This window comes from Saccopteryx leptura, chromosome 6 (assembly GCF_036850995.1).
Source record: "Saccopteryx leptura isolate mSacLep1 chromosome 6, mSacLep1_pri_phased_curated, whole genome shotgun sequence".
NCBI classification, from domain to species: domain Eukaryota; kingdom Metazoa; phylum Chordata; class Mammalia; order Chiroptera; family Emballonuridae; genus Saccopteryx; species Saccopteryx leptura.
The window spans coordinates 62,307,911-62,323,818 of NC_089508.1; the positions used below are offsets into that span (position 1 = coordinate 62,307,911).

Below are 15,908 nucleotides of genomic sequence, written 5' to 3' on the forward strand. Positions count from 1 at the left end.
CAGAAGTGCTTCTTTTATGTTACTTTTAAGGTTTTAAAGTAAGAAAATGTTTCTTACTTGGTCGTAAAGAAAATTAGCCTTGAGATCTCTTTACATCTAAGAGGAAAGTTCTTTAAATCTTTTTTAAGAAAATATATTTGAGTTGTACTAAATTATGAAAATACTTATTTACCTCTATCCTCCTTCCTCTGCCTCCATACCCTATCAATAAAGGGGTAGGCAATTACAAGTTTTACTTAAAATACTAAAAACAACCCACAATCAATATGCTAGAAATGAATCCTTTTCTAAATGGCAAACAAATATTTAGTAAAAAAGATGTCAATACTTCTTTTAATACTAGTATAACAAAATACACTCTTACAGAAAGTGAGCCTTGTAAAAAGGAAAACACATTAAAATAGCTGATATAAGTTCTTAAAAGTCTTAAAAATGAAACACCATGAAAACAATAAAGGTAATGTTATTATTTCACAACAGCTGTTATTAAATCTCTCCTTACAACTTAAAACATTTTTTTTGTTTTTTTTCTTTTGTATTTTCTGAAGTGAGAAGAGGGGGCAGACAGACACCCGCATGCACCCAACCAGGATTCACCCAGCATGCCCAGCAGGGGGCGATGCTCAGCTCATCTGGGGCATTGCTCCACTGCAATTGGAGCCATTCTAGCGCATGAGGTGCATGCCATGGAGCCAGCCTCAGCACCCAGGCCAACTTTGCTCCAATGGATCTTTGGCTGCAGGAGGGAAAGAGAGAGATAGAGAGGAAGGAGAGGGGGAAGGGCGGAGAAGCAGATGGGTGCTTCTCCTGTGTGCCCTGAATGGGAATCAAACCCGGGACTTCCACATGATGGGCTGACGCTCTACTGCTGAGCCAACTGGCCAGGGCCAAAACAGGTTTTTTAAAAGGAAAACAGATACCAAAGTTTACAAATAAAATGTTACAAAAACTCTGTGAATTAAAAACTGTTCTGCTTCTCAGACTCTTTTTTTTTTTTTTTTTTTGGTATTTTTCTGAAGTTGGAAACGGGGAGGCAGTCAGACAGATTCCCGCATGCTCCCGACCGGAATCCACCCGGCATGCCCACCAGGGGGCGATGCTCTGCCCATCTGGGGCGTCGCTCTGTTGTGACCAGAGCCATTCTAGCGCCTGAGGCAGAGGCCACAGAGCCATCCTCAGCGCCTGGGCCAACTTTGCTCCAATGGAGCCTTGGCTGCGGGAGGGGAAGAGAGAGACAGAGAGGAAGAAGAGGGGGAGGGGTGGAGAAGCAGATGGGCGCTTCTCCTGTGTGCCCTGGCCGGGAATCGAACCCGGGACTCCTGCACGCCAGGCTGAGGCTCTACCACTGAGCCAACCGGCCAGGGCCCTTCTCAGACTCTTACACATACTTAGTATATTACCTCTATACTTCTGAAATCATATTGGTAAAGCTTTAAACTCTAGTTAATTAAAACTGCAGATGATACCTCCCTTCTGCCAACTTAAAACAATTTTAGTAAAGATCACAAAAACAGCAGGCCCAAACAAGACAGAAAACTGCCCTGGCTCACAGAAACCAGAAACCACCCAGAATCCCCTGGGATTATAAAATCAACAATCACCGAACATTTATCATTGCCCAGACCGACGGATAACATTCAAGAAGACATTAATGGGGCTGAAACAGGCCTCACTATCTTTGCAGGCATGCTGTCTGTTCAACCAAAAGGCTACAAACTGAGGGTTAAATAACTGTCAGATCATTAAATTGCTTATGGATACATGTCACAAGTCCTTCTGCTGTTCTGTTTAAAAACTAATCTTCTAGGAATGCAAACTCCCAAATGAATGTTACATTTTTATCTACTTTAGAATTACTGACACACGTGACACACATTGAAAGAAGAATCTCAGTGACATTTACATCTTGGTTATGACCACAGGGTATCCTCTGGTAACCACTACCATAGTCCCCGTCTGTGACTGCTACATGCAGCAGAAGATATATACAAACTAGAATGGATTCTAGCTAAGGTCACTTTCTTGGAATTTACTTTTTTTGCTTAAAATTAAAGTGTCTTGAAGTACTAAGTGACATACTGCTATCTCATATATTTGAGTGCTTCTCTCTGCCTCTCCTTCTCACTGCCATTCTCAGGCACATGGTCAAAAGAAGGCACTGAAACCTAAAAAACATTCACTGAAATATTGATCATCATCATTAAACAATGCTATTACTCAAGAAAAATGCCAATAGAAATGTGTTTGTAGCTCGGCCAACACTTTATTTGCTAAAGTAATGCCAAAGGAATAATAACACTGATTTTGTATATTCTTAGTATTCTTATTCTTGAAGTATGATAAAAAGTACTTTATTTCCTTTATGACTATAAAATATCACTTTAGTTTTTTTAACTACTTCCTAAATCACAAGTACACAAATAAATTTGAGTTTTTGGGTGTCATCAATGACTGTATACACAGTGTATTAACATGATTGATTACATGTAGTTGCATAGAGGAATTCTACTAAGCTTCCATTAATATGTGTTTGAGAATACAACAATTATTTTACTATCAATCATACAAAAACAGTTGTAAGTGTTGTCCCTATCCATGTGTACCCAGATACTGCAGAGCATAGTAGAGAATTTACTACTAGATTATTTCCCAATCCATTCAAAATCTCAATAAACACTTAATGAAATTTTATTGGACTGTCATATTGCACTACAGAGAAGGAATGAAGGAGTCTATGAACTTTTTAAATCATATACAAGCATGATTTGAATATGAGTGCTCCATATCCCTTCATAAATTGTATACAGCCTGACCAAGCAATGACACAGTGGATAGAGTGTTGGACCGGGACACAGAAGACCCAGGTTCAAAACCCCGAGGTCACTGGCTTGAGCACTGTGGGCTTACCAGCTTGAGCGAGAGCTTGCTGACTTGAGCGTGGGATCATGGACATGACCCCATGGTCGCTGGCTTGAGCCCAAACATTGTTGGCTTGAGCCCAAGGTCTCTGGCTTGAGCAAGAGGTCACCCGCTCTGTTGCTGCCCCCTGGTCAAGGCACATATGAGAAAGCAATTAATGAACACAACTATGGTGCTGCAACGAAGAATTGATACTTCTCATCTCTCTCCCTTCCTGTGCGTCTGTCCCTACCTGTCCCTCTCTCTGACTCTTTCTGTCTCTGTAAAAAAATATATAAATAAATAAAATTGTATACATATACTGTAGTATTAAGCAATGTACCAAAATTCAGGAAGAAATAATTTTGCACATTTAATATAAAAATTAAATAGGAACTTGTATATTTTTTCCTATATCTCAAAGGTTCACCTTAGACTTTTCTTGAGAAGTCACAGCCCAAGAAGATAGAAACAGTTTTCTGTCCACAGATGCAAACTGATGATGGAGGACAGATCCAAATCATCACTTAAAAGACTGGGCCTAGCTACTGTTTGAGATATATCTTGTCATTTCTTCCACATAGCAGTAGTGATATCCATCCAGGATATAACTTTTGGTGAACCAAGATGAAAATGAATAGTTACAAAATAATTTTAAAACATTTAAATAATATCACTACAGAACACATATTCAAGATCAGTTCTAAAAAGTACACAGATATCTATCAGGCAGTACGTTAATGTGTCCAACAGTTGGATGACACTACAGTAATGCTTTGCAAACTTCAGTGCATCCAATTAGAGATCTTGTTAAAATATAGATTAAGAAGTATAAGGTCTTGAGTAGGGCCAGAGAGTCTGCATTTCTAACATTCAGGTGATGTTGATGCTGCTGGTCTGCAAACTACATTTCTAGTAACAAGAATCTAGACAAACCGGAAATAAAGATTTCTTCCAGATATAGCGAGGAGAAGCTCAAGTCCTGAAAGGTGATAGCCAGGTTAGACCCCACCCACCCAACCTGAACCATATTAAAACACCAAAAGTTACCAAGTTAAGTATAAATTAGAAGAAATTCATAGTTAACAAAAAATCTAAAGCAATCAGAATAACAAAATATTTTTATGTACGTAGGTGTATACTCATCCATGTAGTGTTAAGTTCAAGACAGATGTCAAATACAGCTTTAATGGGGAAAAAAGGAGTAATTTGACCCACAGTTTAAACAGCCAACTCTTTAAATCCCACATAGAGTTAGGCAATGAGTAACAGATGCTCATCAGTAGAAAAGGCAGAAAATGCCACAACATAATGCAATATGGGGCTGGCAGAATGGCAGGGAAGGAAGCAGAATAATGCAGTGACTAGCTAGACATCAAAGAGCTGGAGAAACAAAGGGAGGTGACTGAGCTGAGGAAGGAGCTGGAGTGAGGAGAAAGGAACAAAAATGAAGCAAGCAATTGTTAAGATGGAGGCTAAGTAGGTAAGTCAATGGTACCAATAATGAATGCCATTTCAATTATAGAATATAAAGAAAGTAAACCAATGAAATCATTAAATACAGGGTGATCATGGTGCGTATTTTAAATCAGGGGTCCCCAAACTTTTTACACAGGGGGCCAATTCACTGTCCCTCGACCGTTGGAGGGCCGGACTATAAAAAAAACTATGAACAAATCCCTATGCACACTGCACACATCTCATTTTAAAGTAAAAAAACAAAATGGGAACAAATACAATATTTAAAATAAAGAACAAGTAAATTTAAATCAACAAACTGACCAGTATTTCAATGGGAACTATGCTCTTCTCACTGACCACCAATGAAAGAGGTGCCCCTTCCGGAAGTGCAGTGGGGGCCAGATAAATGGCCTCAGGGGGCCGCATGCGGCCCGTGGGCCGTAGTTTGGGGACCCCTGTTTTAAATTGACAGAGTGTGACTGTGCTAATAAAAGTAGTCAAACCTGACCCCCTGGGGCTCTTAATTAAGATCTTGAATTCTGTACAATGATTTCACCATGAAAATAACCATTCATGAAAATGAGATTTTTATACGAGAGATGATAAACACCATATTATGAAGGATAGAGCAATACTACCAGAATCATGTATCATAGTAGCTTTTTAGCTATACTATATTATGCTATCCACAAAAATATTTCCAAATACACATTTAAAAATGACTGTTCCTGTCTTACAATAAAAATGGAAAGCAGTCAAAATTAATAACTGATAAAGTAGGTTGATACATAATGCACAAAAATGTTCAATTTTAAACTTAAAAAATCTAAATTACAATTTAAATCTTAAATAGTTCTATCTATGAATACATAATACTTCATAAAAAGTTTGATATTATGAAATGTGCTTTATATAATGCATTTTGTGCTTTTTTGTATACTCATTTCATGGTACAGAATTTACAAATGTCAATCCCTGCTACAATATGACAAGACCTGAAGTAATCAAAATTCTACCATTTTAAAACTAATTTAAAGTGTACCTAATCAATCAAATCTTTTGTTCTATCAAAACCAAAACCAAAGAAAAGCACTCAATATTATTTATATAACAGTACTCTCCTCTGTTTTGTCTCCTCAAAAACACAGAAAATAGCTCGTTTAAAAACTTATTCTACGCACTGGCTGGTTGGCTCAGTGGTAGAGCATTAGCCTGGAGTGTGGAAGTTCCAGGTTCGATTCCCATTCAGGGCACACAGGAGAAGCACACATCTGCTTCTCCTTCCTTCCCCTTTTCCTTCCTCTCTGTCTCTCTTTTCCCCTCCCGCAGCTAAGGCTCCATGGAGCAAAATTGGCCCGGGTGCTGAGGATGGCTCCATGGCCTCCGCCTCAGGCTCCGGCCGATGGGCAGAGCACCTGTCCCTTGGTGGGCATGCCAGGTGGATCCCAGTCAGGCTCATGCAGGAGTCAGTCTGACTGCTTCCTTACTTCTAACTTTGAAAAAATACAAAAAAACCCACAAATTTATTCTACCAAATAGTAAATAAGGGGTAATCACCAGAGAACCTTCCCAAGTTGAAAACAGACTAGTAATTTTCTTTCCTTAAAAAAAATTTTTTTTTTTTGTATTTTTCTGAAGTTGGAAACGGGGAGAGACAGTCAGACAGACTCCCTCATGCGCCTAACCGGGATCAGGAGCCACCTGGCATGCCCAGCAGGGGGCGATGCTCTGCCCATCTGGGGCGTTGCTCTGTTGCAACCAGGGTCATTTTAGCGCCTGAGGCAGAGGCCATGGAGCCATCCTTAGTGCCCGGGCCAACTTTGCTCCAATGGAGCCTTGGGTGCGGGAGGGGAAGAGAGAGACAGAGAGGAAGGAGAGGGGGAGGGGTGGAGAAGCAGATGGGCGCTTCTCCTGTGTGCCCCGGCCGGGAATCAAACCTGGGACTCCTGCATGCCAGGCCGATGCTCTACCACTGAGCCAACCAGCCAGGGCCTCCTTAAAAAAAATTTTTTTTAATTTATTTTTTAGAGAGAGAGAGAAGGAAAGAGGAGAGAGAGAAAGAGAGAAAGAGAGAAACATTAATCTGTTTCTGTATTTGCCTAGATTGTGGATCAAACCAGCAACCTCTGCACATTGGAACAATGCTCTAAGTCTAACCAACTGAGCCATCCAGCCAGGTCAACTCATGGTTTTCTAACTTATGTTGCTAACTTTTGGATAAGAACTACTGCTTATTTTAAAATATTCTTTCCAATTACTTTTCATAGTTAAAAAGTATGTGTGTGGCGGGAAAAGCTCCTTTCAATAAAGATTTACAATCTTTTTTTTTTGTGACAGAGACAGTGAGAGAGAAAGGGAGAGAAAGGGAGAGAAAGGGACAGACAGGAAGGGAGAGATATGAGAAGCATCCGTTCTTCATTGCGGCTCCTTAGTTGTTCATTGATTGCTTTCTCATATGTGCCTTGACCAGGGGCTATAGCAGACTCAGTGACCCCTTGCTCAAGCCAGCGACCTTGGGCTCAAGCCAACAATGTTTGGGCTCAAGCCAGCGACCATGGGGTCATGCCCATGATCCCAAGCTCAAGCCAGCAACTCTGTGCTCAAGCCAGTGACCTTGGGGTTTCAAACCTGGGTCTTCTGTGTCCCAGTCCGATGCTCTATCCACTGTGCCACTGCCTGGTCAGGCAAAGATTTACTTTCTCAGAAAAGCTTTTCCTGACCCTAGCAACACCAAACTGGGTGAAATCATTATGAATTCCCACAGCAGCATATACTTCCATCATATCACTGCTCACACATACTGAAATTAGCTATTTAATTATCCACTTAAATTACACCATAATTATCTGTTATAATTGCACAGTACAATGTAGTTTATAAACGTAGAATTTTTGAAGCCAGACTGGCAGATCTGAATTACATCTTTACCACACACTAGTTATGTGACTTGGAACAATGTAATCATTCTTGCCTCGGTTTCCTTATTTGTAAATTAGGATGAATAATAATAATACCATTATTTCACAGGTTGTTATAAGCATTAGTGAGTAAATAGATGTAGCAATTGAAAAAGTACCTGGCCCATAGTAAATGTCAGCCATTATCAGTATCATCTCAGTTACAGATTGTTATATCTTACAAATCTTGAGAAGACAGAGACTGTGTTTTTTTCACAATTATAGCTTCAGCTTCAGAACAATGGCTGGAACACACATATCAGGTGCTCAATAAATGAGAGATTTTAGCTATTAAATCTTTAAAATGCTGAAGGGCTTGCACCCTGACTAGGTGGCTCGGTTTGGAGTGTGGTCCCAATACACCAAGATTGCAGGTTTGCTCCCTGGTCAGAACATAGACAAGAATCAGCCAATTAACACAGGGATGAGTGAATCAACAAATCCATCTCTCTTTCTCTCTCTCTCCAAATAATAGATTAAAAAATAAAAAATAAATACAATGCTAAATAGCTTTAGATACTATAAAGACTCAAACAGTTTTACCTTAGAACATCCAATAACTAGCAGAAAGAAAGCTGATAAGGTACTAACTTTTGCAACCAGAGGATTGAACAAGTAACCACAGAATTCTGGTATTCAGAGAGCCTTAAGATTTCAAATCAACTATTGAAATTCTACAGCTTCTAAGTGCTCAAAGTCAGTAGAATCAGACAAGTCATAGAAAGCTCTAGACAAGGACTGAATATAAATGAATGGTAACACCTCAAAGAGAAGTAAAATGGAAATAAAAATGAAGTTCACAGAGAAACAAGTTCTTACATTTATTTATTTATTCCTATGATAAATCACCAAAATAAATGTTTAGATAAATAAGGTCATAGTTTTAAAACAAATTCTTGAATGTGATTGTCTCAGTTAAATACATCTATGAAAAAAACAAGTAGGTTGACTTGATCACAATAATCTGTTACCTGAAAGCATGGTCTGTGTCTATATCACTCCTTACTTTAGCACTAGTGACAAGAACATTAATGAGCGCTCGGTATATGACTAATGAAATGTGTTAATCTAATGAATGTACAAAAACTGAACAATGTTCACTGTTAATTAAGTCTGCATGTGAAAAAGCAACCTAATATTTAATATGTTAAGGTTTTGTTATCCTATAAGAAATCAGTTACTAACATATACTGTAATCAATTTTCTTGACAGAGAAATGGATTCTGTCACCCAGACTCATAAATTCCTAAATGGCAAGAACATTTTATCCCTCACTTTATGATCCACAAAGAGACCAGCACCAAACTTTTGAATGTAATTAAGTGCTTAAGTTTTTCTTGACAGGATGAATAACCTCTCCAGGTAATTTTTATTTGTGAATGCTAAGAAGTCGTGTCATAGAATTACTATAATCCTAGACTGAAGAGCAAGTCTTGAATTGTCATTGGTGGAAGAAGAGGGTAAGTCAAAATCTTTTAGGGAAAAGATCCTCAGAAAATATGATGGATACATGAAATACTGCTTAGCACAAGGGCATAGAATGCTTCTGAACATGAGATCCCAGATGATTACCTAAAAAATTTCACATACGTTCAGTTCTACATGGGAACCATTCATGTTCACAAATGTATATATTAAAATGGGAAACGCAAAAAATTTGTTACTGAATCCAGGTGTTACACAGAATGAATTTCAGAGCCCTAAACAACTATATAGTTCATACTCGTACTTACCACACAGTTGAAGACATACTAGTTCAAGCTGACTATCTTGTTAAGATCTACAAGTAAGAGATCAGCACAGCTGGCTGGGATTAATAAGAATGTTATATACCTCATAACAATTTACAGGGGGATCTAAAACTAACAGTATGACACAAGTTTAGTGACACTGGTATATTACAGATACTAAAAAACTAAAGTTCAGAGCAGGGGTAGTCAACCTTTTTATATGTACCGCCAACTTTTGTATCTCTATTAGTAGTAAAATTTTCTAACCGCCCACCGGTTCCACAGTAATGGTGATTTATAAAGTAGGGAAGTAACTTTACTTTATAAAATTTATAAAGCAGAGTTACAGCAAGTTAAAGCATATAATAATAATTACTTACCAAGTACTTATGTCAAATTTTCGCTGTTTGGCAGAATAAATCTTTATAAAACAACTTACTATAGTTAAATCTATCTTTTTATTTATACTTTGGTTGCTCCGCTACTGCCCACCATGAAAGCTGAAATGCCCACTAGTGGGCGGCAGGGACCAGGTTGACTACCACTGGTTCAGAGTAACCAAGATTACGAAACACAATCAAATTCTGAATTATCAGTAGCCTGCAAGAAGCTTCCTACTGTTCTGTACCATTATTCTATGTTGGTTATTATTAAACTACCTATATTAGCCTAAGGGGCAAGATGGCATGACCAGTGAATTTCAAATAAAACCTAAGCCAGTTTGCCAACTTCCAAGTTAAACTCCAGGGTTGTATAAGAACAGTTTAGGAAATGGCAATATTATAGCACAGCCTAAAATGGAAATATCAAAGGCTAGTGAGAATTGCCAGACTGGCAAAAAAACAACATAAAGACTTGCTAAGAATGCCCTAGAGCAGAAGATACATGTTGGTAACTAAAAAACAATAAGCACAACTCTGTGGCATCATAATCATCACAGCTAACTTTTACTAAGTGCCTACTAAATAAATTAACTAATATACTACATGCCAGCACTGTATTAAGGGCTTTCATGTAGTATATCAGTTAACTTAAACTATTACACAGATACTGTATTTTCCCCGTTTCATAGTTGAGGAAATTTTGTCTTAGAGATTCTAAGGCCCTGGCCAGGTGGCTCGGCAGTAGAGCTTTGCCCCAACATGTAGAAGTCCCAGGTTCGATTCCTGGTCAGGGCACACAGCAGAAGCAACCATCTGCTTTACCACTCCTTCCCCTACTACACACACCGCCCCTTGCAGCCATGGCTCATTTGAGCAAGTTGGCTTCGGGCACTGAGGATGGCACCCTGGCTTCACTTCAGGAGCTAAAATAGCTTGGTTGCCAAGCAATGGAGCAACGGCCCCAGATGGGTAGAGCACTGCCCCATAGGGGGTTTGCCGGGTAGATCACATGCACCTGTTGGAGCACATGCAAGAGTCTGTCTCTGCCTCCCCTCCTCTCATTTAATTAAAAAAAAAGAGAATTTAAGAACTTTCCCAAAGTCAGACAGTGGTACAAAACCTTGGAGCTATGACAGCAGATGACTTGATGTTAGCCACTAATTTTTTGCTCTCCAGCACCAAGAAATCTGTCAATCGAGTACACACCTAAATAGAGAATAATTTCCATTAAGCCAGCCATTTTCAATGTCTCAGAACCCCTTTGATCTCAGGGCTTCTTATTTAAAATATATTTTGTCTTAAAAAATACTGAGAACCCAATGAAATTTTGTTTATGTGGGACATATCCATTGATATTTACCATATTAGAAATTATACTTGAGAAATTTGAAAAACACAGGAACAAAAAGGCATCATTACCTATCATGTAGTATTTGAAAATTTCACAGTATACTCAGGAAGAATATGACTGAAATGGCAAATAATGTCTTAGTAATATCATGAAACAGCCGCAATTTGTACCCCGTAAAACAGAGACATTTCTTTAACACCTTATGAACTGTAGTCTTGGTTAGGTGTAATTGTCAAGCACATGCACGCACAGATTTTTTAGGGCTCCTTAGGTAGCTATCCCGTATAGCCTCTACAGACTCGTCACTGACTGATGGCCTACCAGAATGGGGTTTCTCCACCAAACTGCCGGTTTCCTTCAACTGCTTATCCCACCGAATAATGTGATTCCTATGTGGTGGTGCTTCGTTATAAATGCGCCGATATTCACGTTGCACTTTGGTCACGGAATCGAATTAAGCCAGCCACAGAACACACTGTACTTTCCTCTGTACCATCCACATCTCGACTGGCATGGCCGTGGGCTGCTCCGCTGTATACACGGTGTTAACGTCATCATCTGCGCATGCGCACATGCTGCCACATCATCCTACAGAAACTGGGAGGGTTTTCCTTTTATTTGGTGCAGATTTCACATTTCTATCATCTTTTGTTGCTTTCCTGTGACCGGTCAAAAGTGCACCATGACTTTATGGACACACTGTAGTTTTAACCTTGCAAACACTCTAAAAGGGTCTGAGGGACCCCGAAAGGTCCCTGGAATATACCAGGGATTAGAGCCCTAAACAACCAATGTTGGATTGGAGTACAACTGATTATCTTAAACAATATCAGGAGTGGGGGGATTGACTAGGGGCACCAACCCCAGTACAGTAAAAGAATCTGGGTATAAACTTCGAACTCCCCCAAAACTTAACTATAGCACAGTCATCCCTTGGTAGCCCTGGAGGGATCCCATAGATACCCAAATCTGAGCATGCTCAAATCTCTTCTATAAAATGGTAGAACAATCCATACATTTGCCCTCTGCACCCACAGATTCCCAACTGTTCTGATCTCCCATTAGTTAAAACCACTGTTGGTTGAATCTGTGGATGTGATATCTGGGCATAGTGAGAGCCAACTAACTGTATGCATACATCTTTTTAAAAACCCACATACAAGTGGACCTGTGCCGTTCAAATGCCTGTTGTTCAAAGGTCAATTATATTTATTATATTTTAAAATAAATCATAAACTCTCATTATGACCACCTTATCAGAATCTGGAAAGTCAGGTTGAAACTTTAAGACAGAGGCCTCATTTCAGATCAGGAAAAAAGATTCATAAAGTCAAGGGATATGCCTAAGGTCACACAGCTCATCAATGGTAGATTTCTGCTTTTACTACATTAAATAACATATTTTTCACTTTTGATTACAAAATAGTAGTAGACAATATTTGGGGACAATTTTAAGGAAAGCAACTGCACAACAGCAAACAGGGTATCAAAATTCTCTCTTGAATAAGCCAGAACTTCAGGGGTTGTGCAGAAAAAGCTAACAGTACAGACTTCATTTCTCCAATCAATCATATGTGTGGCTTGTAGGTCTCTCACAGATTATGTAAATCCATGGTCCCTATCAGATCAGCCTAACTTAAGAATTTCATTTCCACCTCCACTTCCAAACAGGTCAAGGTAACAGAAATCAAATTAACCCTCATAACTTGAAACAATCACCAAATTAAAAAGTACACTAGGCCCTGGCCGGTTGGCTCAGTGGTAGAGCATTGGCCTGGCGTGTAGAAGTCCCGGGTTAGATTCCCGGCCAGGGCACACAGGAGAAGCGCCCATCTGCTTCTCCACCCCACCCCCTCTCCTTCCTCTCTGTCTCTCTCTTCCCCTCCCGCAGCCGAGGCTCCATTGGAGCAAAGATGGCCCGGGTGCTGGGGATGGCTCCTTGGCCTCTGCCCCAGGCGCTAGAGTGGCTCTGGTCGCGGCAAAGCGACGCCCGGGAGGGGCAGAGCATCGCCCCTTGGTGGGCAGAGCTTGGTGGGCAGAGCGTCGCCCCCTGGTGGGCGTGCTGGGTGGAACCCAGTCGGGCGCATGCGGGAGTCTGTCTGCCTCTCCCCGTTTCTAGCTTCAGAAAAATACAAAAAAAAAAAAAAAGTACATTAAACAACAGTTCTAGACATTGGATATCAGCAGTGCAGGAATGGTAATCTCTAAGAGAAAAGGAAACAAAATGAATCCTATGAGTTCTAGTTACAGAGGGAAAGAGGAAGATAGCTTAACCTAGAACTCTATACCTAGTAAAAAATATATATTTATTTCTGACAATGAAATATGAAAATTTCATCAAGACCAGCCCTACACAATGAAGAATATTAAAGGAAGTCCTTCAGTCAAAAGGAAGATAATACCAAAAATAAATATAAATCTACACAAAGAACTAAAATAAAACATTGTTATCTGATCACAGAATTAAATATCAATAAAAATATCTCTAGAGAATCCCCAAATATGTCAAAATTTAAATAGTATATTTGTAAGTAAACCATGGGTCAAAGAAGTAATAAGTGGGAAAATCATAAAGTATTTTAAAGTCAGTGAAATGAAAACACAACATAGCAAAAATTATAGGATGCAAGTAATACCATGGTCAGAGGAAAATTTATAGTACTAAAATTAAAATGCCTGTTAGAAAAGATGAAAGTTCTGCAATGAATGACCTCAACCTCCACCTTAAGAAATTAAAAAACAGCCTGATCAGGTGGTGGTGCAGTGGATACAGTGTGGGACTGGGATGCAGAGAACCTAGGTTGGAAACCCCAAGGTTCCCAGCTTGAGCACAGGTCGCTGGCTTGAGCAAGGGCTCACTCAGTCTGCTGTAGCCCCCCCCCCCCCCACCAAGGCACATACTAGAAAGCAATCAATGCACTAAGGAGCTGCAACAAAGAATTGATACTTCTCATTTCTCTCCCTTCCTATTTGTCTCTCTCTGTCCCTGTCAAGAATAAATTAAAAAACAAAGATCAAATTAAACTTAAAGATAAGAGCAGAAGTCAAACATATTGCAAAAACAAAGTGAAAATAGAAAAAGGCCATGAAACCAAAAATCAGTTCTTTTGAGGATCAGTAAAATAAGCCAGCCTCTAGCCATAATGATCAAAAAAAGAAAGAAAACAATTCACCAATATCAGGAATGAGGCTGGTATGGTTACTTCAGATCCTACAAACATTATGCCAGGTAGACTGAAAAATGACCCTCAAGGTCTCTGTCTTCTGGTATTCACACCCCTATATAAACCATTCCTCTTGAGTGTGAGCTGGCTTAAGGACTTGCTTCTAATTCAGTGGTCGGCAAACTGTGGCTCACAAGCCACATGCAGCTTTTTTTTTTTTTTTTTTTTTTTGTATTTTTCTGAAGCTGGAAACGGGGAAAGACAGTCAGACAGACTCCCGCATGCGCCCGACCGGGATCCACCCGGCACGCCCACCAGGGGGCGATGCTCGGCCCCTCCGGGGCGTCGCTCTGTTGCGACCAGAGCCACTCTAGCGCCTGGGGCAAAGGCCAAGGAGCCATCCCCAGCGCCTGGGCCATCTTTGCTCCAATGGAGCCTCGGCTGCGGGAGGGGAAGAGAGAGACAGAGAGGAAGGAGAGGGGGTGGGGTGGAGAAGCAAATGGGCGCTTCTCCTGTGTGCCCTGGCCGGGAATCTAACCCAGGACTTCTACACCCAGGCCGATGCTCTACCACTGAGCCAAACGGCCAGGGCCACATGCAGCTCTTTAGCTCTTTGAGTGCAGCTCTTTGGCCAGCTTAGGAGTATCCTAATTAAGTTAATAACAAAGTACCTAACTATATAGTTTAAGTTTAAAAAATTTGGCTCTCAAAAGAAATTTCAATTGTTGTACTGTTGATATTTGGCTCTGTTGACTAATGAGTTTGCTGACCACAGTTCTAATCAACAGAATATGGCAAAAGTGATTCAATGTCATGTCTATGATTAGGCTCCATAATATTATATCTTCTATCTTGCTAGCAGTCCCCTCCCTTGCTGGCTTTGATGAAGTAAGTTGCTGTGATGAAAAGACCCAATTGGCAAGATTCTGAGCAACTTCCAGCCAACAGCCAACCGTGAACTGTAGTCCTCAGTTCAACAAACAAAGAGAACAGAATTCTGTTTAAAAAACAAAACAAAACACACGAGCTTGGAAGCAGACGCTTCCCAAATCAGTATTTCAAATGGGATTCCAGTTCTGGGCAATACCAGGTGGTAAGAGACCCTGAAGCAAAGGACAAACCTAAACTCTGCCAAATTCTTCACTCACAGAAACTGAGACAATAAGGACATAATTCTTAAAATACACAAATTAACAAAGCTCACCCTCCCCAAAAAATAACCTGAATAATCCTTTAATAAAAAATTTAAATCGTAATTAAAAATCATCTCCCCAACAAAAACTCCAGGCCACATAACTTTATTAGTAAATTCTACCAAACATTTAAGAAGGAAATAATACCAATTCTACACAAATTCCTCCAAAAAACATTAAAAAGGAAACAATACAGTTCAACTCATTCATTAAGGCCAGTATTACTGTGATACCAAATTCTGCTAAAGACATTACAAGAAAAAATTCCTATATATCAGTATTACTCAAATATAAAAATTCTTAATAACATTTTAACAAATTGAATTCAACAATATATAAAAAGAACAATACATAATAATAATGTGCTATTTATTTAGAAATGCAGGGTTGGTTTAAAATTAAAAATAGCAATCAATGTAACACAGTAACATACTAAAAAAGAAAACCATACAGCATCTCTATAGATGAAAAAAAAATCCAATATCCATTTTTGATAAATACTCAACAAAGGAGAAATAAAAAGGAACTTCTTTAATAAGTCACATTATAGAAACCTATAACTAACATCATACTTAATGGTGAAGGACTAATGGTTTCCTCAACATCAAGAACAAGGCAAAGCTATACATTCTTACTATTTAATTAAACATTTTATACAAGAAAACATAACCAATTCAATAAGAGAAAAAATCCTGATTGAAAAGAAAAAGGTTTAAATTCTTATTATTCACAGAAGACATACTACCCAAATAAAAACTCCAGCATCTATCA

General features: G+C 39.4%; 1 protein-coding gene across 9 annotated transcripts in view; it reads right to left on the reverse strand.

Annotated features, from left to right (window-relative positions):
* Positions 1-15,908, reverse strand: part of TCF12 (transcription factor 12) — a 378,278-nt gene that overhangs the window by 213,281 nt on the left and 149,089 nt on the right. The window lies entirely within an intron of this gene.